Source organism: Rhinolophus sinicus, chromosome 3 (assembly GCF_057876585.1).
Source record: "Rhinolophus sinicus isolate RSI-liver-muscle chromosome 3, RSI-T2T, whole genome shotgun sequence".
NCBI classification, from domain to species: domain Eukaryota; kingdom Metazoa; phylum Chordata; class Mammalia; order Chiroptera; family Rhinolophidae; genus Rhinolophus; species Rhinolophus sinicus.
In genome coordinates, this window is record NC_142503.1 from 196,305,702 (window position 1) to 196,331,429 (window position 25,728).

The window sequence follows — 25,728 nt, forward strand, 5'->3', positions numbered from 1 at the left end:
TGTGGCAAAAATCCGTGCCTCCATTAGTAGAGCTTAATGGTGAATAAGTTACCCTGTTAGACAGGATTGGGGTTTCGCTCTAGTCTGCTAGCAGACAGCTTAGTTATCAAGAGTTCATGTCTTGGACTAGGTGTTAATTTTTCAAGCAACATTGCTCCCTTCTGTACCCTGGTGTTTAAAGATGGAGTGAACGGTTGTGCTAGGTTTAAGCTCTTTGAAAAGGAGCTGTTTGTGGTACATGAATGTAAAAGGGTAGAGCAGGGGCTATGAAATTGTTTCCAACAATCTCTTCTTGAAAATGGACTGAACAACAAGCTCTGTTTGCTGATATTTTGTGAATCTCATCATACCACCTGGCCTGGGAAGCTTAGCTACCTAAAAAAAAAAGTCCACTTAAAATACTTGCAAAAAATCTGCCCTTGCACTAAACACTGCCATCTGTGCCAAAGAGCAGGGCTCCCACCTGCCCTCAGGAAAGGACGCTGCGTGGTTCCTGGGAGATTCCTTTGAGGATCATTCCCTGCAAAGCCACAACGCACATGAGCGTTCTCTACAAGTCTGTGACTTTCCCACCCATCTCATAAGAAGGGGAATGAAGGTTAAAGCCATGTGTGGTCACCAAACCAGACCTGTTTCCTGCCACCTGTTCTTCACCTCCCCCCCTTGCATGGATTTTCACACAACTTTGCTGAAAATAACAAAGACCTACAGCTCTCACCTAAAGACCTAAAGATTCTCCTTACGGAGTCCAAAATCCCCAGCATAGCTGAAATCCCAGAACTGCTGATGGGGACACCTGTCCAACAGTCTACTGTGATGGAAACTCTGCCTGAGTCCTGGGCGTGTTGAGAAAACATGCAATAAGCGTCATTATTATTATTATGTGAAAGGATTCGAAGATCAATTCTTTGTCACTTTGCATTAGAATACACCCTGCTTTTTATCATCATTCTTACCACATAACGTGTTCTCTTCCTTCGAAAATATCTTTTTTTAACGTGCCTTGATGTTGAATCAGAGCAAACCGAAGCAGCTATTATTAACAGCTACATAAACACGAGATACCAGATTAACTCCTCTCACCCCTTTGCCTCCAGAAAGAAACTGCCTACTGAAATCTAGCCCCTCGTTTTCCTTTTTGCTCCTACACATGTTCAGTAAACAAGGGGAGAATAAAGAAATCGATCAAAACCAAACTTCTCTGTCATTGGGTTCTCAACCCTTTGCTTTGGTTTCCCCACCAATAAAAACAAAAGAAAGAAAGAACTTACTGAATTATTTTAAAGGTTCTTCTTAAGATGAAAACAGAGTCACGCCAGCCAAATGTTCACCTTTATCCACTATAATGTTGGCAAGACCAACACACTAGCCTAGAAGTTCTTTGTAGTGAAAGCAAGGAATTTGTGTCATCACCGGTGTATCCCAGCCTGGCATTAGGGACTTTCAGCTGTTGATAAAAATAGTCTCAAAGACAGGGAGGCATAAATGATTGTGTAAAAGGTAAAATGATTTAAAGAGCACAAGTAGTCTTTAGATTCCTTTTTAATTTTTAACTGTTTTCCCAAGCACCAGTCCCCTGTTGGCCCTTCTTGGCAATTCTTTCCAATCTTGAAGGTACATTGCTGTGGACTTTTTCAGAAGACTGAATTATCCAGTTGCAAGGATTGACCTTCTTTATGATATTATCTCCTTCAGACTTAATATGGTGGGTTCCTTTAGCTTTGATTTTTCACTGTCATGGAACTGAGCCCTCCCCCCTTATTTTGTTGTCCCTTTATGTTAATCTTAACCTTGGATCATAACTAAAGGGGACCATGTCCTTCTCGTTCATATTGCAATTCTGGTGCTTCATCAAGGGTTTAATATTTATTGACAGATAGGGTAGAAGGAAGGGAGGGACGGAGGGAGGGAGGGAGGGAGGGAGGGAGGGAGGGAGGGAGGGAGGGAGGGAGGGAGAAGAGGAGTGTGGAAGAATCTTAAACTTGTGTTAGGAGAGACGCTCTGAACGATTTCTCTGATCATAAGTTAGACAACGTTGCCATGTGACAGTAGAACAGGGGCACTGGTTAGAGTGTTTGAAGACATGGGTGTGAGTCTACAATTCTGAAAAATCTCAACAAACTCTTACATAGGAGGCTGCAACCTCAACTCCTGGGCCAACTGCTAGAGGAACAGCATGAGTTACTATCCTTCACCTTGAGGAACCAGGTGTTCAGGAAGTAACTTCCAAAACACTCTCCCCTAGTCCATATCATCAAGGAGCTGCCTGTGTAAGTACGAGAGTTGATATTTCTGAACAGGAGATAGAGATTCTGGCTGATGACCTTGAGCAAGACTCTTAGACTCGAAGGCCAGATATGAATGTGTGAAAACACTTGCTGAAGTGCTAAGTCTTAACACCATTAAGAAATTATTATGTAGAATATGTTAGTATGGCATTTGTTCACATCATATATTACAGGTTCTTATACCTAGTTTTACCTGATCCAGAGATCAAGTAAATGTGAGGGAGGTGCTTCCCCAGCCTTGCTTGAATGTCTCCAGGCACTTGCTACCTTCTGTGACGGTCTTTCTGGGCATGGACAGCTCTAGAGGCCAAGTCCTTCCCTGTATTGGGCTCGTAATGGCCTCCGCATCATTCTCACCCTCCTGTCTGTGACCACAGAGGTCTCTAAGATATTGCGTCCTCAACAAGAGGCTGGAAAGTGGGGTTCCCTTAGTGGAACAGTTACCTTTCCCATTGATCTTGACTGGGGAGATGGGTCTTAGCAAATTGAGGGTTAACAACATTTTAGGGTTTACGCTTTGGGTGAGGAGAAGTGGGGAGAAGACACGATTTCTGACTTTAATTGTATAGATTTGGTAGCTAATGAGCCAGCCTGTAATGTCTGGGAGGCTGGATAGAGCTGGAGATGAATGTTCACATCTGGAGTACACGTCAAGGAAGGACTTCCCAGCCTATGAAGTAAATCTTTGGTCATATCCTGTTTTCACCAATTAGCACCTGTGTCCCTTGTCAACGTAACCTCACTTCCAAAAGGAGATTAGTGACCTCTTCAGAAGATCATTAAAATGACGAAATTAAACAAGATGAGGTATGCGGGAATGCCACAAATGAATCGGATTTAAGGGTCTTGCCACTTAAGAGTGTTGGCTCCCTCCGCTTCCTTTCCCAACTGGACTGTAAGTATCCAGAAGCTGTCTTGCAGCTCACACAGCAAATGATCAGCTCCTTGCAATTCAAGACGGCAGCGCTGCAGTGGAACGGCACTTCACAGTTTGCAAAGCAGTTTCATGCACATCACACTGCTGAAATGCAACCTGAGAGCTGCCCTGCAGGATGGGGAACAGGTCCTGTTATTATCTTGAACTGGTTTCCGTAAAAGAGGGACGTGAGTCTCAGGGGAATTAGGGATTTTCCCAGGCTGCACTGCTGGCAAATAACACCTAGAGCTCCAGCATTCTTATTCTCCATTGGAAAAGTGTCTTTTCTGCATCGGGACCAGTCAGCCACCTCCTCCTCCCTGCTGCACTAAGTCTTGCTGCCTTCTGCCACTGCCAGGGGGAGATGCACTCTTGCCACCATTCTGGCCCCCAACGTGGGCATTCACCTTTGCTCTGCCCACACAGGAGTTTGAGCTCAGCCTTTCTGTCTGAAGACTCGGTGGAGCTGTAGTGAGTTCCCAGATAAACACTCAGGCCCCTTCTGTCTCTGAGCCCTAGGGTCACTCTTCAGACCAGCTTGGCCTATTCCCTGCTTCTCCCTCTTGTCACACATGTCAATGACACAGTATTGTTAGTACTGCTACCCACCTCCCCCACACACACGCATCGTGTTTTCTCTCCACAGGCACAGTCTGTCCAGTCTTTACAGCTTATTGGCCCTTGAAGACAAGCCAGTGGCCCTCATGTAAGTGCCTGTCTACCCAGGACAGCACGGACCAAGGCACTGCGTAGGCACATAAACAGAGGACAGGAACCCAGTTCTGTCCACGCTGCATGGCTTCTGTCTTTTGTAGGTGCTTCTCTGATGTCCTTTGATACCTGAGCCTGTAGCTCGCTAATTAATCCCTTGTTCTTCCAGGTAGGACTGAGTTTTCAAACTGGGCAGAACTCCAGAGACCTCTGGCCTTGGGAGGATTAGTTGCCTTGTTAAGGATCTTTGTCACTAGACTTTTTTCACAGGAAGGCCCCCTCAAGGCCACGCCCTGGCACCCATGGTCTGTTGAACCATTTCCTGTGACCTCTTAGCCACAGTACTTCCTGACTTGCTCCTGGTCTTAAAATCTCACCCCATATTTTCTGAGAGCTTATGATTTAGGGATAGCAGGAAAATAAGGCACAGACCCTGCCATGGAGGGGACTGAGGGAGTGTCTAGGGGGCAGCTTAAAGCCCATTTCAGTAAATAGCCACAGGGGACGCCCCACAGATCCTGGATCACAGGCCCTTGCACCTAAGAAGACCCAAGCTTTGGAAAATTCAGGGAGTAATTTTTTGGGGAAAAAATAATAGCTCCAAGTATATATTTTCTTTTAAGAGTGTGACAACAAAAATAGAGCCATGCATAAAAGGAAGAAGACAAAATGAAAACAAGCAGTGAAAGACAACATCCGCTCTCATTTCAGTTTCCTGGAAGCGGAATGTGGTTGGGCAGATGGTGCTCTTTTGTTTCACTAGAAGAAAGAAAAAGATGTAAATATGCACAGCCATATTCAGCCATGCAGGGTGGAGAAGGCCCACGTCTGCATGTGCTCACTAATTTCTAGGCTAGTCGGGGATTTTCTTCTGTGTGTTGGTCATCCCTGCTGAGTTCCAAAGATACTGTCTTAGAGCCACCGCACTCAGTTGGGGCTCAAAAGTTCCCTCGTGTTCCATAAATGGGCCGCTGGGAAGTCTGTGAACTGCCTTACATTTTTTGAAAAATGATGTGGGTGTGTGCCTTTTCTTTTCTTTTCTTTTCTTTTTAAATTAAAGTTTATTGGGGTGACAATGGTTAGTAAAGTTACATAGGTTTCAAGTGTACAATTCTGTAATACCTCATCTACATATCACATTGTGTGTTCACCACCCAGAGTCCGTTCTCCTTCCATCACCATATATTTGATCCCATTTACCCTCATCTACCACCCCCTTCCCCTTTACCTTCTGGTAACCACTAAACTATTGTCTGCGTCTATGAGTTTTTGTTTCTTCATTTGTTTGTCTTGTTCCTTTGTTGCTCTCGGGATGCAGTGAAAGCAGTAATAAGAGGGAAATTTATGTCATTACAGACCTGTCTCAAGAAAGAAGAAAAACCCCAGATAAACAACCTCACATTACACCTTAAAGAACTAGAAAAAGAAGAACAAATGAAACCCAAAGTCAGCAGGAGGTGTGTGCCTCTTCTAGAGTAGCTTCTATATATTTCAAGAGATTGACAAAGGATCTAATATCCTTCACCTTCTTATCTCTTCACTTCGCACCAGGTATACATTACTTGCACAAATTTTCATCTGGATTTTTGGAGTTATTTAATACCATTGTTCCACATTTGCATTGTATTAGAGACTTTTCAAAGCTCTTTCACATAAAAATATCTCCTTTGAATCAGGAGTAGTTACCAGTAGCCCCATTCCACAGATGAGATGAAACATAGAACCATGATTTGACTGGCCACCTACATTAGCTTTGGTGCAAGAAACTTGGGAGTGAGACACACGGTTTTAAATCTTCCAAGTGGGAAGCTGGTTAAAAGACATGGTTAGGCAAAAGTTATTTTGTTAAAGAGACTCTGCTTTAAAAAAAGAGAAGCATTCAGGGTTGTAGATATGCCCGTCATTACCTCAGAGGTGTTGGCATCTGAAGGTAGCATGGCGATATATGTATCTAGTTTCTTGATAACTATAAGCATTAACATCAGTGCGACACACATGTCCCAACTTTCTTCCCTTTCTGAGGGTCAGCTTCTTTCTTGACAGATCACCAGGATGATTCTAAAGGCAAATCTAATGCTCTTTGTTCACACTCTCATCCATAAACTTCAAAGGACAGAGTCTGGGCAGATCAAGAATATTGTGAAATAGAATTTTCAGAGACCTGGCATTCTGGGTAGTAGAGAACCTCACGGCTGGGGAGCACAGACTGGAATTCTGGAATTCTGTCTCCTAGGGAAATAGTGTTCCAAGAGAAGACGTCTCATGGAAGCATCTTTTCTAAAACATTAACTGCTGAGTATTCACCGAATCCCCAGGGATTTACCAGAGATACAGTGATGGGGCACAAAACATGAGCATGTTGTGGAGATAAAAATCCCACCACTGTGACACAGAGACAGGCTCTCAAAATTGAGATGTCATGGAAATAAATTTCCATCATCTGACACAGAGACAGGCACCCAAAATGTTACACCTTTGATATTGTATGTGCTCCTGGAACAACACAATGAACTAGCAAATCACATTTGATCCCACTGTACAGAAAGGAAACTGAGGCACTGTCATTCATTCCTTTGATCGCCTGTATAGCCAAGGCTCTCACCAAAGCACCTAGGTAAGCAATGACTTATTTTCCTGAGTGTTTAAAATGATCTTTAATGATCACCCGGTCTTCGTTCTACAGATGATGAATCCCAAACATGTGATCTTCCCGAAGATTGCACATAGTTTTTAAAAGAAATACTGATAAGAGTTAGAAAACTTCAGCTCTAGAGCTTTGGCTTGATGTCAGCCATCAGCCCAGAACCTGTTTTCTCATCTGTACGTTAGATAATAAGATCTATTCTGCATGACTCAAAAGGTTTTTGTGGTCATCAAGCAAAATAGTGAATCCTGTTTCAACTACATAAATATATATGAAACACCTACTCTGTGCCAGGAACCATCCTAGGCTCTGGGAGAACAATGAAGAACAAAACTCGGTCACTCCCTCGTGTCCTTAATGAAGCTTATGGTCGACTGGTGGATGCAGACATTAAACATATACCCACATGTGCAAAGAATTCAATAGAAGGGCAAGTGTGAACTGGTATGAGGGTCATAACAGGAAGTACAAAGGGTGCCAACAACATTGGGAAGAGGAAGCTGGGAAGCTTTCCATGACGGAACTGAGGGAAGTGGAATTTGAGCTGAAACATTTAAGGACAGGAACATAAAGCCATGTTCTTAGGATGTGCTGCTAGTGGCCTCAGAATGAGCACTGACATTCTGTTGGTATGAAGATCTGTGTGATCTCAGGATCCTGTTCTGGCAGCGCTCCCAGCATCTCCCACGATGGGCAAGGGGGCAAACAGCACATTGTCTTATCCTCCCAACCCCACCTCAGTGGGAATGTTAAGACTTAGAGAACTCAGGGTGGCCAGTTGGATGGCTGTGGTTGAACCACCCACTCCTCATTGGCATTCTCCTGGCTGCACTTCTGGAAGGAAGGAAGGAAGGAAGGAAGGAAGGAAGGAAGGAAGGAAGGAAGGAAGGAAGGAAGGAAGGAAGGAAAGAAAATGTGGCAGGCACCCACACTTCCAAAAGGAAGAAACATATCAGTTGTACCCACTCATGTCATCTCTGCTTAGTGACAGGCAGGACACCCACGCATGGTGGCCCAAACTCCAGGAGCAAAGGCAGGCTGGATCTGCCCACACTCTTAAGGATGGCATGGGAGATGGGTCAGGAGGCACCTCTCAACATCTCAAAGGGCTGACAATATGCGGCCAAAGTCCATCGCTTCTTCTGGACTAGGAGGTCCTTCAGCTGGGGGTGACCAGGACTTAATCAACTCCATAGCACCAGTATGAGACACAGCAAGGCCTGGCACAAAGCAGAGCTTTAATGCAGATACAACAACAAAATGTTGTGATTATTGTCAAATTGAACCTGACACACGGTGACTAAAAAGATGGATCAGAAACAGATCCAAAAAGGGCCTTCTATGTTAGAATAATAGCTCTGTAGTTTCGGTTGATTCACATACATTATTTAGGCTCTAAGCAATGTCAAAAGTTCATCGAAGACAGCAAATAAACAAAAGGAACCCCAACTCCAAATAACTCAAAATCCAAGCAAACTCTCAACCCTTAGCGATATCACACACCGTTCCTATGTGAGCAGTGACCGAGGACATGGGGACAGACAGTAGAACAGGCAGGCTTGGCAACCAAGGTGCAAGCACTGTTAGTGTCCCTGAGGACCTCCTGGCCATGTTGAGATGGCTGTCCAAAGCCGGCAAAGGCTTCTAAACTCCCAAATGGGTGAATGATGTCTATTTATGTCTGTCCTTTGGCTCCTGGGCACATGCTGAGGGTCAGGGTGTCTTCCCAATCAGAACTGGGCCAACAGCTAAAGGCAACATGCAATGCTGAGAAGGTAAGGGAGGAAGGTATGTGTGTCAGAATCACAGGGAATAATTAAGAAAGCCCTCTGCTACAATGGCCTCCTGTTATAGGGCTGCCCTGGATGATGCAGCTGAGAGAAATGATGGAGGACCCAGTGGACAAGACGGAAATAAAAGTCTTAGCCTCTTACTTACCTGAAGAATCATAGAAAGTCTGAGCTCCCCTTGAACCAATACTTTTAACATATGGAGTTCCACTAACTCTTCAATTCCCCCAAATATGATTAAAGACCAAATCACTGGGGATCCCTTTATCAGTCTTCTAGAAGAAGTGTACAAAAAGGCCAAAGAGAGCTACAAAGATCTATTTATATTTTTCTGACCCAGGCATATGTGAATACAGAAAATGGGGACCCACTCGTTGGAGGGTCCCAGACCTCCTGTGCCACGTTTCCAAGCATCCTGGATCTGCCTCTGAAACTTTGAACTCGTAATTTAACTAAAGGCTAACAATGTCTACAGACCCTGGCGGTGTGCGCATTGCTCTGAGAAAATGAACAGAGAGAAGAGGTGGAATTTAGAATAGTGTAGAGCTAAAAGAAGCCAATGATTTACTTTCTTTTTTATTTGTAAACGTTGTGAGTTTTGTAGAGAATTGAAGGGAATAACATACTATCTATGAATATAGGTAAGAATGGGAAGATAAATAGTTATTTATAAGGAATCCTTTGAAATTAGATTTCTTGTTATCACAGACTGGAGAAAACATTTGAAAAGCAATATCCTAACACTTGGATTATTATCTGAAAACCTTATAGGTTAGGAGCCTGTGAAAACAGGGAACTGAATTTGTAACCTAAGCGTTTTAGGGCTAAACTAGTGTTGCTTTATATTTTCATCCTATTCCATTCCATTTATTTAACATGACATTATACAAATATACAGATTATACAATAGATTGTAATAATTTCATTAATAAAATGGAATTCAACTTGCCATAGCAAACAAAGTGGACCAAAGAGAATGGCTCAACTGAAAAGGCATTTAAAACTGTTGGAAAAGAAGTAAAAACAAGGGCTGTGTGAGTTGAAAATATACAGGTTTCCTTCCATCTCATGTGCCATAAGCAAGTCTTCTCTGAAGAAGTGGCATTTGAGCTGGGCCTTAGAATTCAGGCAGGTTTTTGCTTGATATGCAAGAGGATGACATCGAAAGTGAGGAAACACTGGTTGCAATGAACTTAGTGTGGAAAGATGGAGGCCTGTGGAATGACATCACGTGCTGTAGTTTACCTGAGAAGGTACGCATGCACTGACATCTCAGGGGGCAAGCGGAAACATTTGAGCTTCTCCTGTAAATAGCTCAAAGCCCTGGAGTATTTTCAGCAGAGAAATACCATGTTCAGAGATATCTTTTAGGAAAATACATCTAACAGTGGTGTGGGGAGTGTCGGAAGGAGCTAATCGGAATACAAGGTACCAGTGATGAGGCTCTCACAATGAGACAGGGGAAAGGTAAGGAGCAGTTCACCTGGTCCTTGGAGGTGAAAATCCCAGTCTGGTTAGATGCCACTCTCCTGATCGCTTGACATCCAATGGGAGAAATTTGTGTATCTGTGTTTTCCTTCTTTTCTGATTTTTCTTATGTCAGCACGATCCTCTCTTCTTGGATGGAAGGAGGTCCTAGTAAAATTAGGCACATCAGAATGAGCTGCTTTGTTGGGCCCTGTGACCCCCTTTAACTCTCACCCCATCGCTGTGGCTCCCAAGTGACAGTCAAAGGGTCTTGACCCGATGTCTTGGTTGAGAACATAGGCTCTGCAGTCAGGGAGAGAGACCAAACCTCACCTGCTGCTCACGACCCATACACACCGTCTAAGCCTCAGTTTCCCTGTTGCAACCCCAGGTGGTGATAACACCTGCCTTCCCTGTCCCTTCTGAGGCAGTGCCCGAGCACGCTTACTGAGGAGGCTGGCTGGCACGCGATGAACACATAGTCAGTGCTGACTGTGGACACTGGTCCACAATTCCTGAGCTGCACTTCTGAATGTTCCAATATTCTGAAAGCCTAAATATTGTAACATGTTGGGCTTCAACAACTGACCTGCTCTGACTCATTTGGCAGCAAAAGTTGACCTGGACTGACATGAGGTATTTACAGTCCTATTCCCTCTTCAGGCTCAGAGCCGTACATTTTCCTGCAGGAATATTAATCTGCATGATTGCGGGGTGCTGCCCCACGCACCCCCCGGCTGTGTGAAAATAATACTGAGCATGCAACAGATTACCCTTCTAAGTCTGAAACATTCTCACTGCCAACTGCGTGGGGCCCCGAGGTTTTGAACACAGGGTCGAGGATTCATATTGCCAAACTTCTATTTCCAAGGAGTGGTTGGTGGCCTTCACAGTTAGCAGAAAAGAAGAAACTGCCGACATTTAAAAATATATATATAAATATATTTATAGATATTTCAGTTTTTCAGATGCTTACCAAACGACACAAGGAGTGGGCTCCTGAAATGCTCACCAACCACTTAAGGAGTTTCGTTTCAAACTCCTGTGTGTCTGCTTCCTCCTCGTGCCTGAGACTCAGGGAATGACTTTCCAGAGATGTGCCCCACAGGGTGGAGGGAGTGGCCCAGGACAGTCCTGACTGCTTTGGAGTCTGATCCGCCTGTGGAGAGTCATGAGGTCAGGAAGCCGTAAGTGAGGCTCTGGCCCTAAGACCTGCATCCCCTATGCCCTGGGTCAGGTATGGTATGTACCAGGTGCTCAATAAACGTGCATGGGATTGAAGGTCACTGTTTCTGTGCGATTTTTTCCTCCATCCTCTTCTCCCCTCGTTCCCTGTGTCCTGATGCTGAGTGGTGCAGAGAAGCCCAGCTCGCCTTCATCTCTTAAATGCACGTAGCAGAAGTTGGACAGCAGGATTTGCCTTGCCCAATGGGCACCTCAGCAAGTTTATGTTTGCTGGTTGGCCGTTCTGCTTTGTTCTGTCTCCTGAACGTTTGGCCACAATGAGACTCCCTGAGCTTTCCACTGTGGGTGATGGGACTTCTACCAGGCTCCTGGGACTAGTCTTTGACTTGTAGGTGGGGATGTCATGAAACAAAAGTCGTCAGTGAATCACATCTTCAAGGTGGAGACTAGCAGTGCTTGCTGGTGGGTGTCGGATTGGAGGACCAGTGCGGAAGAATCAGCACGGGCTCATGAACCAGGGGCATTCTGAAACACTGTGGGTTCTGCTGTTTCCAGAGTCTTCTTTTCTCCGTCTGCATAAGCTTTGTTTGACGAACAACATGTCACCTGGATTCCAGGAACAACACCTCATGTATAAAGCCCCGGTTCTTTTTTTTCTTCATTATTTATTTGGCCTTTTCACATTTCCCCCATTCCTCCTCTCTCTGTAAATACTCTCTCAGAGCCTATACTGTCACTGGTTTGTGTGTTGGGAGCCTCCCCCAGCCAGTCCTGAGTCAGACCTGGTTGGTGTCCCCTACGTTTCCTGGGACATTGCCACCTAGAGACTGTGCTATCAACCCACGTTTCCAGATCGTCACATATGTATTGAAACAGGACTCCTCATCTCTCCAACCCCCTAATACCCCTCCCACCATTGGGCATGGCTGCCACCTTCTTCTAGCAACGCAGGCCCAAAATAAATCCTGGGGCCAGTATCAGTCCTCTTCTCTTTCACTTTTGCACTCTGGGTTTAAGCTGCTTACAGGTCAGAGGTCCCTTTGGGACTCTGTGACACGCACCTCAAAACACACACAGGTAATTATATATATATAATATGTATATTATTATTATTATTTCCAGGGGTCGCTGACTTTCTGAACTTCCCCATGGACCCCCTGGTGCAGGATTTCTTAATGTGGCCCTTGCATCAGTGCCAGCACAATCCCCCAGGCTGCTTTGTTTTAATGCAGATTCCCGGAACCCACTTGCAGCCCAACTGAACCAGGACAGACAGTCAGGGAGGTCAGACGGGGTGCTCAAACCACATAGCCCTGTGGTGACACTGGGTTCCCACCCCAGGGTCTGACTTCCAAGGCCATGTTCTGATTAACTAACTAAACTGCCCTCAGTGGCTTTCCAAGGAGGAAATTAACAGGATGACTGAGGACTGTGTGTGTGTGTGTGTGTGTGTGTGTGTGTGTGTGTGTGTGTGTGTGTGTGTTGGGGGAGAGGCAGTTCAGAGGTGGGGTGACCTAAGGTTTAGGGAAGAAATGGGTGGTGTCAGTATATTCCCGGGCTCTCTCCCAAAATGTCTGAGCCTATGATGGTCAAGACACTGCTAAGACACCCCATTAGGGGGCGCTCGTTCTGGTACATTTGTCCCAGCGGCCCCTCTGCTCAGCACAAAACAAACTAGAGATGGCTGCTTGTGTCTGCAAGGGCAATAGCCTTTCAACCTGAGTCACTGAAACTCTTTAAAACATTAAGGATTCAAGGCCTGCAGCCCCTGAGGGAGCAGCCCAGATGCGTGCATAGCGGGGAGGTCAGGTGGGGCTTTCCAGGCAGGTTTCTGTGAGAAACTGATAACCAGGCCTCCATGCCGGCTGGAGACCAGGAGCCACGAAGAGCTGCGTCACCCTTTTCTCCCGCGGTTCGGGTGCACGCTGCTGGGCTAGGCGGTTAGCTCTGTGGTCACCCAGCAGTTTTATGAAGGCCCTGGAGGTGCTCCAAGTACCAGGTGGCCCCCAGCGCGGTTTAACTGTCTGGGGACTTGAGCTCTCTCAGTGGCCACGTAAGTAAGGCAGGCGCAGCCTTGATGTGAGAATTGTTCGGTTGGCTGTGACAATTACATAATGCACTGGAGGTGCAAGTTTCACCTTTGCTATAAAGTGATATATTATAAATTAATAAATTAGTCAGCACCTCTGTAGCACTTGACAGTCTCTAAAACTCTCAAGGTACATTGTCTCATTTAGAAGTTACAACAGCCCCCTTTGGTGCCTCGTCGGTCCCATTTTGCAGATGTGGAAACTGAGGGTCTTCAGGTTGAGGGCCAATCCCATAGACCAGACAACTGAGTAGGAGCCTTTCACAGATTATGTCAGATTATTCTGCAGTAACCCCACATGACCAACCATTTCCCCACTTGGTAGACGACGACACTTCCCAGATTCCCGTCCACACCTCCTTCTCCCGGGAAAGCCTCTCAGAGAGCCGTGGCTTACTGCTCTCAAGCAGATAGGAACGAGATGCCTGTATTCTTCTCTTGGTCTTGTTCCCAGATGCTCTGTTCAGAGAGCATTTCTCAGAACAAATGCAGAAAACAAAATAACTCACACCACCTTTCAAGAGCCCTCAGGAAGCTTTGGGGTGACACTTTAACTGCCTAGTCTCTTGATCTTGGCCCTTGTTTTTCTTTCTTTAAGCATCTATTGTAGGCTGGGTACCAATGATATGACCAGGTGTGGCCCAGGAGCCCTGGGAATGCAGCAGATTAAAGACACACACACACACACACACACACACACACACACACACTCTCTCAAAGACACATCCATCCATACATGTGCACATGTGTACACACACATACACACACGCACACATTGCACCCCTGGAAACAATGGCCTATTGGGGAAGCCAATCCAACCCATTCACTGAATGCCTATTACATACCCACTCGATACGGTGTACGGTACTTCACGTTTTCACACACGTGACTTCATTTATCCTCACTACAGTAATTCCTTCCACCATCATCTGTTATGAAACTGACCATCCTGGCATGTGTAGATTTATGTATGGTACTGTTTTCCTCACTAGGCTGTGTACAAGCTTTTGACAGAAGAGCCCTTTCTTACTAATCATTACATGCTTGTTCATTGATTGACCCAACAAATGTTTACTGAGTGTCTAGTATATGCCAGACACAGAAGCAGAGCAGACTTGGGGACATGATTTTGCATGAATAAGTAAATGAAGGAACGAACACATGAATGGTCTGACAAATGCTGAGGAGACTGGGAGGAGATAGGAGGGGATGCTAGAGTGGACGCCCTTGGCGTTATCGGGATAGGAGGTGAAGAGACTTGCTCAGCACAGCCAATGAGACAGAGCGATCAAGGTGGTTTAGTATGTGCAGGGTCAGGAGCAGAGTCGAGCTCTCTGGGAGGAGGCGTGGGGCCCCAGCAGACCCGGTCACCTCTTTCACCATCCACATTGACAACTACAAACTGTGGTTGTAAGTGTCCCTCCCCCATGGACATTATATAAGCTCATGCATGTAAAACAATTAGCCTAGAAGTTCCCCACTGAAATCTAGCAATTATTAAGAGTGTAAATAGACCCATAGCTGACTAAGCAACCATTTGGAAATATGTGCATATGCACAAACATTTTGGTAATTAAACAAACAGGAGAGAATTATGTGACCAAATCTGGCTTTTCTTGATTGCCACTCTCTCTCCATCTCTGGAAGAAGTCCTTGAAAATCTGTAAAAGGCTTCTGGCTCATTATTGGAGGTCTTCGTTGGTGGCTGAGGATGCTAGCCTGCCAAGCTTCGTAAGTCCTTTGGGTGCCCCTCTGTCCAGCTCCGCATGCCCCCCACCCCTGCCTGCAGCATTCCCCATGAGGGCACAGTCTCCTCTCCTCTAGGGCTGGTAGCCTATAGTTCCAGGTCCCCTGAGCTGGAAGGTAATCCAGCCCGCCAATTACTGGAAATTAAAGCCAGGTAATTTGAACCCATCTGCTGGGCACCTGACCACAAACCACCTCTTAGCTAACCCTGAGCTGGATCTTGTTACTCCCCCAGCGCCTGCCCGGCTTCATTACCACGGCCATGGGAAGGCAGGAAACCAAGAGGTTACTGGGGTCTTCCGTTAGCGCTTTGTCATTAGCGTGGTTATTACCTCCGTCCTTGCTCCCTAGAGACTTCAGGATGCGAGAGCTGAGAGGGCAATTTGGTAACAGGACCACAGGTTCCCAGATAGCAACAGATGGAGTGGGGACTTCATCAGACGGGCCAGCGAGGGCGGGGGAGGGTTGCTCGCCTGACATGGTGGGAGGATTCCAAGAGGCCAGCCTGCAGCTTCTTGATACAACTCTGCCTCTAGCTCAGCTGCTCCACAGATGGCTCTTAGGGGCAGTTACAGTGGCTGGGCAAAGCTTGGACATTAGCCATCAGGCAAGCTTGGGTTTGAAAAATAAGTCTGCCTTTGAATAGATCTTGGGGAATTTCTTAAACATCAAAGCCCCAAGTTTCCTGACAATATAATGAATACAAAAGCCTCCATCGTGGTGGGCTTTCGTCATCATTAGACTAGACTGTTTTTCTAGAAGCACAGTAGCATCAGACGATTCCATTGAGGTTGAGTGAACCTACACAGTGTCATAGAAGCCAAGAGAGAGGGTTTCAGCCACCTGATAGTCGGGGGTCCTCTGGGGCCACCAAGCCCGTCTGTGTCTTCTACACCCCCACAGCCTCTCTCTGAGGGGGGAAGCACCCTGGCCCCTATTCTGCAGATTGGAAACCAAGGCTCACAGAGGTTGTCCCTGCTCAAGGAAGCACATGTGGACACTGGATGGACAGTTCTCTATAAAGAGGCAGGTGTGTGTGGAAATGTAGATGCGGCTAATACACTCCAAGATAGCAGCTTATATTTCACTCCACAGGGTCAGAGAGACAGATGGGTCCTCAACCCCATGGCCTCACTCTTGGTAGCAGAGTTTTTTTGGGAAATCTTTCATACCAAATAACTAGGAAGACTCCTCTCCCAAAAGCGATGACACTTTCAACCACATTCTGCATTCGTTTCTCTAGAAAACTGAGCATTTTGTGCTGAAAAAATGATAAAACTCCATTTGGCTTCAGTAGGGCAGAACTAAGAGAGTTTTCGAACCGAATTAAGTTGATATATCTGGAGTTGCTGTCACTGCAATATGACATCAGAATAGTCAGGCAGTAGATTTGGCTGCCAGCATCTAACCAAAGGTCTAGTCTTGTGTAAGGGGCTTTTTGATGTATCAAAGAGACAGTGCTGTTTTTCAAACTGCATTTGTATTCTAACAGCGTATCATCAGCGTCATATAAGGACAACGCTAACATAAGATCTTTTGTAATTTACTCATTTCTTTTGTAAAAAATGGCTTCAGTAGTTTGTGAAATAAAGCATTTCAGGCTGCCATGTCCAGTTCTAAATGGGCCATGGCACCAGCTCCGCAAATGTCCACTGTCTGCTGTCCTGAGTCCCTGGCTCCTCTGTGATTGACCTTTGCACAGCCACACCTCCCGAACGTGGCTGTGACCAAATATTGGCAAAGTATATCTGATCAGATCTGCCAGGAGCTGTCTCCAACTTCAGATGTCCCCAAGCCCAGGAAAGAGTATTTTGATGTCAAAGATGGATGGACCTTTAAGCCATTTCTCTTGAATTCCTTCTGCAGTCTCCCACATCTAACACTAAACTCCTTCTTAGATATCCCTGACCTATGGTCATTCTTGCTTTGCATTCCTCCATTGACAGGAAGCTCACTACATGACACGCAGCCAATGAGATCCATTCTCCTGGTAAACTGAGGAGCTGCATGAGTGAACTTCTGTCCGTCTTTCTAACCTTATGTCACATCCCTGCCATGAGCACTGCCCTTGTTCTCAGGAACGCCAGGCTTACTCCAGGCTAGTGATGGTGAATTTATGCCTCAGGGGCTGCTCATCCCAGCCCTTTGGTCTTAGTTCAAGTGGCATCTTTTCTGGGATGCCTTCCCTGACCGCGCCACCTGCAGTGCATCCTCCCTGTCCCCATCACCTCCATTCACTCCCTATCCTGTCACCACGCCTTATACCCTCATGGCACTGACCACGTGTGAAACGGTCTGACTGATGCATGATGTGTTTACCTGTGTGCGATTATGTACCGCTAATGTACATGTTTGCTTGTGTACCATTAGGCACTGTTTAGGTACATGCTTACCTATGTGTGATTATACGGAGGCCTGACAATTAAGTTCCCGGACTTGTTACAACGATGTTGCTAATCTTTTTTGATATCAGAGGGATTATTCATTATGAATTGATACCAACTGGACAAACAGTTCACCAAGTTTACTACTTGAAAATGTTGAAAAGGCTGCATGAAAAAGTTAACCAACTGGAACTTTTCACCAACAATTCATGGTTCTTGCATCACGACAGTGCACCAGCTCACACGGCACTGTCCGTGAGGGAGTTTTTAACCAGTAAACAAATAACAGTATTGGAACACCCTCCCTACTCACCTGATCAGGCCCCCAATGACTTCTTTCTTTACCTGAAGATAAAGGAAATATTGAAAGGAAGACATTTTGATGACATTCAGGACATCAAGGGTAATACGATGACAGCTCTGATGGTCATTCCAGAAAAAGAGTTCCAAAATTGCTTTGAAGGGTGGACTAGGCACTGGCATCGGTGCATAGCTTCCCAAGGGGAGTACTTCAAAGGTGACCATAGTGACATTCAGCAATGAGGTACATAGCACTTTTTCTAGGATGAGTTCGCGAACTTAACTGTCAGACCTCGTACACTGTCTAAGCATGTGTTTACTTGTGTCCTATTAGTTTCTCTTCCCCCAGAATGCACGACTGGAAGAGCAGAGGTGTCCCATCTCGGTCACTGCTGCTGCCTCAGGAGCACTTACAGAGAGAATGAATGGCCAGCTATGTCAGCTGTAAACTGTCCCTGCGATCAGACATCAGCCTCCCAGCACTGCCCACCAGTGCTCACAGCCGTGCCCTCAGGATCGTCTTGTTCCTTCTGTTCCTGAGAGCGCATTTGCCACTGCAAGCCTGGGTGGGACCTGTGACCTTCGAAGGCAGAAGGCAAGCCCCCCAGGGTCTCCCCCGCTGTACTTAACATCTTCATTTTCTTCATAGGAAGAAATATCCTCTCAGGCTCAGCTCAGCTAACATTTCCTCTCGGAGGAAAATCTGCTCCAATTTATCTCCTCGTTCCAGTTTCCTGGCAGCTTTTTGAGGACTGTATCGCAATATCTACCATCCTACTCACCCTTGGGGCTGCGCACACGTTAGATGGGGCTGTGTTTGTCTTTATCCAGGCCGTCAATAAAACAAACAAAAATAAATAAATAAACTTTGAAGAGCCTAAGGATTAACTTCTAGAAATTCTACAAAGTTGATTTTCAGATGGTCTTTGGGTTTTGAAATTTTCTGAGGCTACTTGAAGCAAAGATGCCCCAGACACTTAGTCATTTAAGAAGTCATAGAAGCAGGAGGGGCCCTTACAAACATATGGTTAAACCACATAATTTCCAAGAGAGAAAACTGTGGTCCAGAGAAGAGTTGATCACAGGCAGAGAACAGGGTCAAGGTCAAAGTCAGGACCAGGGGCAGGGCCACCGGCAGGGGGCTGGTGAGTGGGAAAGTCACACTTGGAAGCCAGGGACCGTACTCCACAGCAAGGAGGGCTGAGCCTGCCTTTTTGGACCCAAATGAGTGAAAGTGAAGCAACTTTCCCTTCTTGCTGCAGGCCGGCGGGATCAGGGGCCAATTTCAATTCAGGCATGCTGAACTTTAGAGCTAGAGAAGCATGCCTAGCACACCAAAACACAGACGATTGGCTGGGGTGAATAGTGGGAGCTGAGGTGCAGAGCCAAAGGTCCAAGGTCAGAGCCCTTGGGTTCACGAGATACAGGCATTTAGGAGTGAATAATTGAGACAGAGCCTGTGGCCGGCTCTGGCCAATACCAGCAGAGGCTGGGACAGAGCCATTTAGAGGCAGACAAAAGCATGAATCAAACTGCAGAAATTTAACCACTGAGGAGACCCTGGCAGACCTTTTGGAGACTCTGGAGACCCGTGAAGAGAGGTCGGAAGCTCCAGGGCATTCAGTCAATAGCGTCTCATTCAGGAGACTGGGAGCGGGAGGCTTGGTTGTTGCGTGGCTGGTGGATTCAGGAAAGGGACAGTTAGAGAGGATGCGTGAAGGACGGAGAGATTTAGACCAGCAAATAGGTGAAGAGAGTGGTCATCGAGTCGGAGGATCCGCATAAGTAAAGACGCAGAAATGAGAATCTAAGAGGCAGTTGGGAGGGCCAGGGAGAGGAATACGATGGGGTAAGGGGGTGTTGAATCTCTGTCCTTCCCTGTGCCTGCTTGGGCCACTCAGATGCAGAAAGTGACCTGACAGATTCTGTTCTTCCATGTGGTGATCACAGCTTGAAACTCCAGCCAAGAATTGAGGAAAGAATTTGGGAGAGGAAGACATTCATTCTTATAGACACAGAAAGGAAAGTTATTGGATTTTGCTTTTTCCTCTTTAGAAGACAACTTACAAACAAAGGGATACCGGTCAACCCCTTGCTCCCACCCCACTCCCAGTATCTAACTACAGCGTAGACGGACAGGACATGGTCACAGTGTCTGCAGTGTTGGCTCTGAATCCATAGACACCCAATTGGACTTCCCCAAAAGAGGGGGCCATCTGTGAGCAGCAAGCCTGCCCACCTGGGCACTCAAGCCAGCTGTGCCTCCGTTTCTAGATCTTAAATGTGGGCACAATACCTTCCCCCTGAGATTGTTGCAAGTGATTGAGGAGTTGTGTTTGTTAAAGGTTCCATAAACTAGGCGGTGCTCTGTGAGTGTGAGGACCAACCCCCATCATTTCTCCCTCCCTGCCTCTTTGTCACCACCATTGAAACATTCATTCTGGGAAGGACAGGAGGCAATAAACATTTTTTAAAACAAAAGACTGTTTTAAAAAATGTTTTAAACAATGTTTTAAAAATTGTTTAGCTCTGTCTTCCTGAACAGCTAGACCTTGGGATGCAATAGTAGCTCATTTAATTCTCGCTATTATTCTGAGAGGCAAGTATTATTTTTCTGGAGATGAGAAAGCCCAAGCTCTAGAAAATTCTGAGCCATGCCCTGTTTTTGACCTCTCTGTGCCAGCAGAGCCGAGAGCTGGAGCCACGTCTGCCTATCCATGTCCGCCCCTTTCCAGGCTGTTCCATTCTGGAGGGTGTTTGAGCATTTTCCTAGTGCCCCCATGCGCAGAGCCTGCACCTGGGAGGGGAGCCCCTTCCTTAGAGCCAGGACTTGTGTAGACACCATCCATGAGGCATGTCTTCAATTTCCATGGCAGATGAGAAAGCCAAGGAGCAGAAAGCTCTACTCACTTGTCCCATGTCACTTAGCTAGGACATAGCAGAGCCAGGAGTTGGTTCCAAGCCTCTCCTGACATTCCCGGCCTGGCTTGGGACTTTGATACAGCTTGAGGGACAGAAGCGACAGAAGGCCATGCCACTATGTCCAGTGAGAATAGCCAGTGAAGAGACATCCCTTACATTCAAGGAGAGAGACATGGTGTTGCCTGCGGGATGGCTTTTCAGAAAAGGCTGGGATGGGGCTGACTCTTAAAGGACAGGTCATCCTTGGAGGGGAGGCCAGGCCAGAGGCATGAGCCGGTGATATCTATTTGACTAACGAGATATGGGCACATCTAAAAATAACATGTTTTAAGACTCAGCATCCCAATCCTTTATAACATGTACACAAGCTACATCAGCGCTACATCAACACACCTCACCCCAAACCTTAGCAGACCCCCATTAAGGAACTTGGGCTGACATAGACTGGACTAGCTGTGATGTGCTGTTGTTGAAATTAGCAGTAGTAATAACTAGTATCACCAGTAATTAGTAATAGTATTAATATTCATATTTTAGTGTTAATGTTAATCATGAATCATTGTAATCTTAATAAACCATATGAATAGATCTTTAGAGGTGATAATCATTTGGATATATTTTATCTCTTCTGAGCCTTACTTACAACAAGCAACTTCCTTGGTTATGGTAAGACTGTTTCGTAGTATCCCAGCTCTACTGTATCCTATTTGTGTCCTTCTATGAGTCAGTAAACCCCACAGAGACTCAGTTTCCTCCTCTGTGAAATGGGTTGATGGTGCCTAGGGCACAGATTTCTCTGGGGAAGAAAATGAGACAGGAAAGCACTTAGCACAGACCACTGTGATCATGAGCGCTTACTAAGTTGCAGCCACTACTGTGACTTTGTCATTGTCACCATCATCACTGCGGTCACCTCCCTTTTTATGTAATAAGAAGCCAGGTGTTTCTAGGCTGTCTTCAGTGCACCAGTCTCCAGGAGTCGAGTGCCCCACCTGCAATTCCCTTGTCTTTCTCCTGGCACTTCTAGAAGCTGAGGGCTGGACCAAGTGTAGACTCCAGCAGTCAGCTTGCTGGGACAGGGGTGGTGCCCACGCACAGGACCGCTGCCGTGGGGCAGCTGACAGTAGCCCCTTACAGCTGCCGGCACCTCACCATCACCACATTTCACAATCATGGCGGCTGGTGATGGGCAGCGTGTTTCCCTTCACAGTTTTATTTGCCCATCAAATGAATGGTGCAGGCGAGTTTTCCAAAATTCCCCTCTAGGAAATAAAGACCTTGAGGACCTGGGAGGATCGCTTTTACTGACAATCATTCAACTGGAAATGCAGGAGCCTGGACATCAACCCAGGTCTTAGGTCTGCCCCTTCTGTGCTCTTCCAACCAACGTAGTGACGCCTGGCCGGAGCCACGCAAGGCCTCAGATGGGCCCATTCTGTTGTCTAAAAGCCTGTCATTAGCTGTTCTGTCTCAACCCGCTCCCTCCTCTAAGGCCATGCTCTGCAGCTTGGCTTCCCAGGCCGGTTTACACTCAAGTTTCACCTCATCTGGAAAGTCCAATTGTCAAGCCGCACTGCTGGGAGCCTTGCGCTCCGCGGTGCCCCTCGTCTCCCATTGTGCGCAGGCGTGCCCCGTCGCCTGACACAGTTATCAACTGCGGATGCTGCCGCCAGTGTCAAGCAGTGGGGGCTGGGGGGGCAGGCAGAGCAAACAGAGACCTGGGCTTTCCCAGGGTATGAAAGGACGTCGGGATTGATTTGAACAGGAAGCATTATAAATCCTGGGTGTGCAATGAAGAGGGACTTAATAAGAAGAATTGAAGGGAAAGCGAGAGAGAGAGAGAGAGAGAGAGAGAGAGAGAGAGAGAGAGAGAGAGAGAGAGAAGAGAAATGGAGGAGAGGGGGAGGGAGGAGAGAAGGAATAGGGAGAAAGAAAGAAAGAAAGAAAGAAAGAAAGAAAGAAAGAAAGAAAGAAAGAAAGAAAGAAAGAAAGAAAGAAAGAGGGAGGGAGGGAGGGAGGGAGGGAGGGAGGGAGGGAGGGAGGGAGGGAGGGAGGAGGAAGGGGAGAAAGGAAGGAGGAAGGAACACAGAGAAAGGAAGGAGAGAGGGAGGATTAGGGAAATGACAGAAGAGAAGGAAGGAAGGGGAAGGAAGGAGGGGGAGGGAGGATAAGTGGGGAGAGGAGAGGAGGGGTCCATGGCTCCCACTCTAGCTTGCCCATGTGAACTTATTTGGAGAATGGAAGGAAGGCCCCGAGGTCAGAGGGACACAGGCAGCATGCTCATAGTCTCCCGAATATATTTCCTCCTCTGGCCATGTATGTCTGAGAGTGTGTACCTGTGTGTGTCTGTGTGCCAGTGTGTGTGTGTCTGAGTGAGTCTGTGTCAGTGTGTGTGTGAGAAATGACTTCCTGGTCATCTCCGGGCCCAGCAGGTCCCTTCGCCTGCCCACCAGCTCTCAGCAGCAGTCTGACGATTCATTCAGCAGCTCTATCTGCTGATGGGACCAGTGGCCAGGCCCCCTTCTCCTCTCTAGGGGCTTGACGGAATCAAATTGTTCCACTTCCTTTGTTCTGCCATCCAGGGACAGACCTGCTCCCTTTCCCCTGCTGTCAGGGGCCCTGGCTTCTCGTGCCTGGGGTTGCCCTTTGCACAAGGTGTTAAGGCCGTTTCAAATCAGGTCTGTGGAGGCTTAAAACTCCCTTCCTGGCTAAAATTTCCTTTGGTGTCTACAAAAGATGCAGGGCAGGGTGCACCCCACTCCATCTGAGCCCTGTCCTATGCCACAAAGCTCTTCTCAAAAGCTCTGAGTTCAATAAAACCCCAAGTATATTATGCCAAGTCCCCATTCCCCACTTTAAAAAGTCATGTGTGTATATTGATTAAAAATTAATCCGCATGTTCCTGATTTACAATTAAATCATCAAAATATTATTTTAAGGGTTGTTTGATGTCTAGGAAACCTTTTGAGTTCTTTTTAATATGATTTTAAAAGCCTCTTTTCTTAAAAGCCGGAAACTTTGCTTTGCTGCATGTAAATAAACCCGCTGGAGGTGAGTGACTTTAGTCTCGAAATGTCAAGGCATCTGTCAAGGTTTTGGTCACAGCCCGAGTCCCTGCACTCAATATGAGCTGCCGTCAGTCCCCCAGGCTTGACTTTTAAGGTTCCCAGTAGCCCTTGGCCAGGCCTTCTAAGACTAGCATTCATACCCAATGTTTCTTCCAAACCAACAGTAGTTTTCCGTGGGGAACGGCAGGGCCTGATATGGGGTGGGCCCTGGGCACTGTGCTGGGCGTTTCAAACGCAGGACTCCTGTCATTGCTACAGACAGCCTGATGCCACGAGCATCCTGGCTCTGACCCCAGCTAGCAAGCAGGGCCTCCAAGAGGTTAAGCAAGCCGCCCATCGTCTGATTCTATGGGACCAAAACTCAGGTTGTTCAGACACCAACGTGCTTCCCCATCCACTTTGCTGGGTGCAGCCAAAAACAGCGGTGAGCAGGTGAGCACTGAGATGCCAGAGTAGCAATGCGTCTTGCATTTGTTTGGAGCTTTGCAAGTGTGGGGACATCTTAAAGGATCACCATGGGGGTCCCAGAGGGCAGCCCTGCGCCTGGAACAGGCGGCAGAGTCCTGACAAAGTGGAGCTGCTCACTTTAAGGCCGGAAGCTGTGCCCATCAGTTATTCCGCGGATTCTCATTGCTGCTCTCAGTTATTTCATTGCCATCTACCGACCCATTATGAAGAAGGGAAGGCAGAGGTCGCACTTTGAAGATAGGGAAACTCAACTAATGAAATCAGAGCGAGGAAGCCGTGACTCCCCTTCGCATTAGGAGTGGGGCTCAGAAAGGAGCTACCAGTTCTCAGCCCAAGGGGTGCCCCTTCCACGTGGGCGTCTGGCAGCGCGTTCTGAAACTGCGCTGTTTAATTTGGTAGCTACCCGCCATACGTGGTTATTTAAATTTCATTGCAAATGAATTACAACAAAGTTGAAAATTCCACGCCTCCGGCACACGGCCATATTCCGGGTGCTCCGGCTGCACACGTGGGTGGTGGCGCCTGCGTGAGCCCGCGCAGATGCGGACGCTGTCACTTCGCAGAGGGCACCGGTGGACGGCTCTCCTCTCCCCAATCTCCCGGGCTCCGCCGTGGCCCCCATGTCGGGCCTTTTCCATCAGTCACGTTGTGAACATCGTCTCCCATTCCCTTCACACTCTTCAGTGAGCTGCTATCCTGACTACCATCTGGGGTTCCCATGACCTCCCCTTCTGTCCCCTCTAATTTGTGGCCCAGCGGCCACCAGTATCTGAATAGCTGTGGGAAGGCCAGGAAGGGCCTTCTTCCCTGGCAGCTTAAATGCTCCCGGAGATAGCAGTGTGGTGCGGGGCTCGCTGGGTCTGCCCTGCTATGTCTCAGCTAATCTTCTGCAACATGGAAGGAGGGGTTGTGGGGGAGGAAGATGAGGCTGGTGGAAGGTGAGGCCCAGCAGGGAGATGAAGCAGCGCCACGGAGGCAGCATCTGTGCCCAGACAGATAGAGTTCCACAGATACGATCTCTGTGACTATCCTTGTGAGAGATAAACAACTTGCAGGAGGAAGTGCCCCTCTGAGAAAGTGCTGTGCAGAGGCCAGACTCTCAGCCCCTGCGGTCAGGGACCAGGGCGAGGAAGGCGGGGGAGGGGAAGGAGGAAGCCCAGGCACGTTGCAGGTGACAGGAGTCACAGGGCCCAATGCCACAGATGTCGAGAGAGAGAAACGTGTGAGCGCTGGCACATGAGCGGTAGAGGTTCTGTGAGAAAGAAAGAAGAAAAAGGAAAAGGGAAAGAAAAAAAAAAAAAAAAACAGCAGAAGGAGAAAAGGTGCCTACGTGCATGTTTAGCTCTGCCTCTTGTTTTGTATCACATGGGGCGGGTCTTGAGGGTAAGGGTTGGAATTTATACCCAGAACCTGCTGCCTATCCGCTCTGCAGGGCTGAGTGACTTCTCAAGGCTTGGTTTTACCATCCATGAAATGGGATATCTGTTTTTAAAATACAGCCTGAGGGTGTGACAAGAAATTCTTTTTTGCAGCCTGATCGATAAGTTCTTCCATAAATCAGATTCAGATGGAGGCTGGATGGAAGATGCAAGGGTGGATGAGTGAAGGGAGAGATGGATGAATGGATGTGAACTCTAGCAAAGTGCTTCTTCTTAACAAAGGGTATACACATGTCTTTCCCTTCCGGGAGACTGAGAGCTTTTCCAGGAAAAGATTTACTTTATACCCTCACGATAGACACAAGGAATGC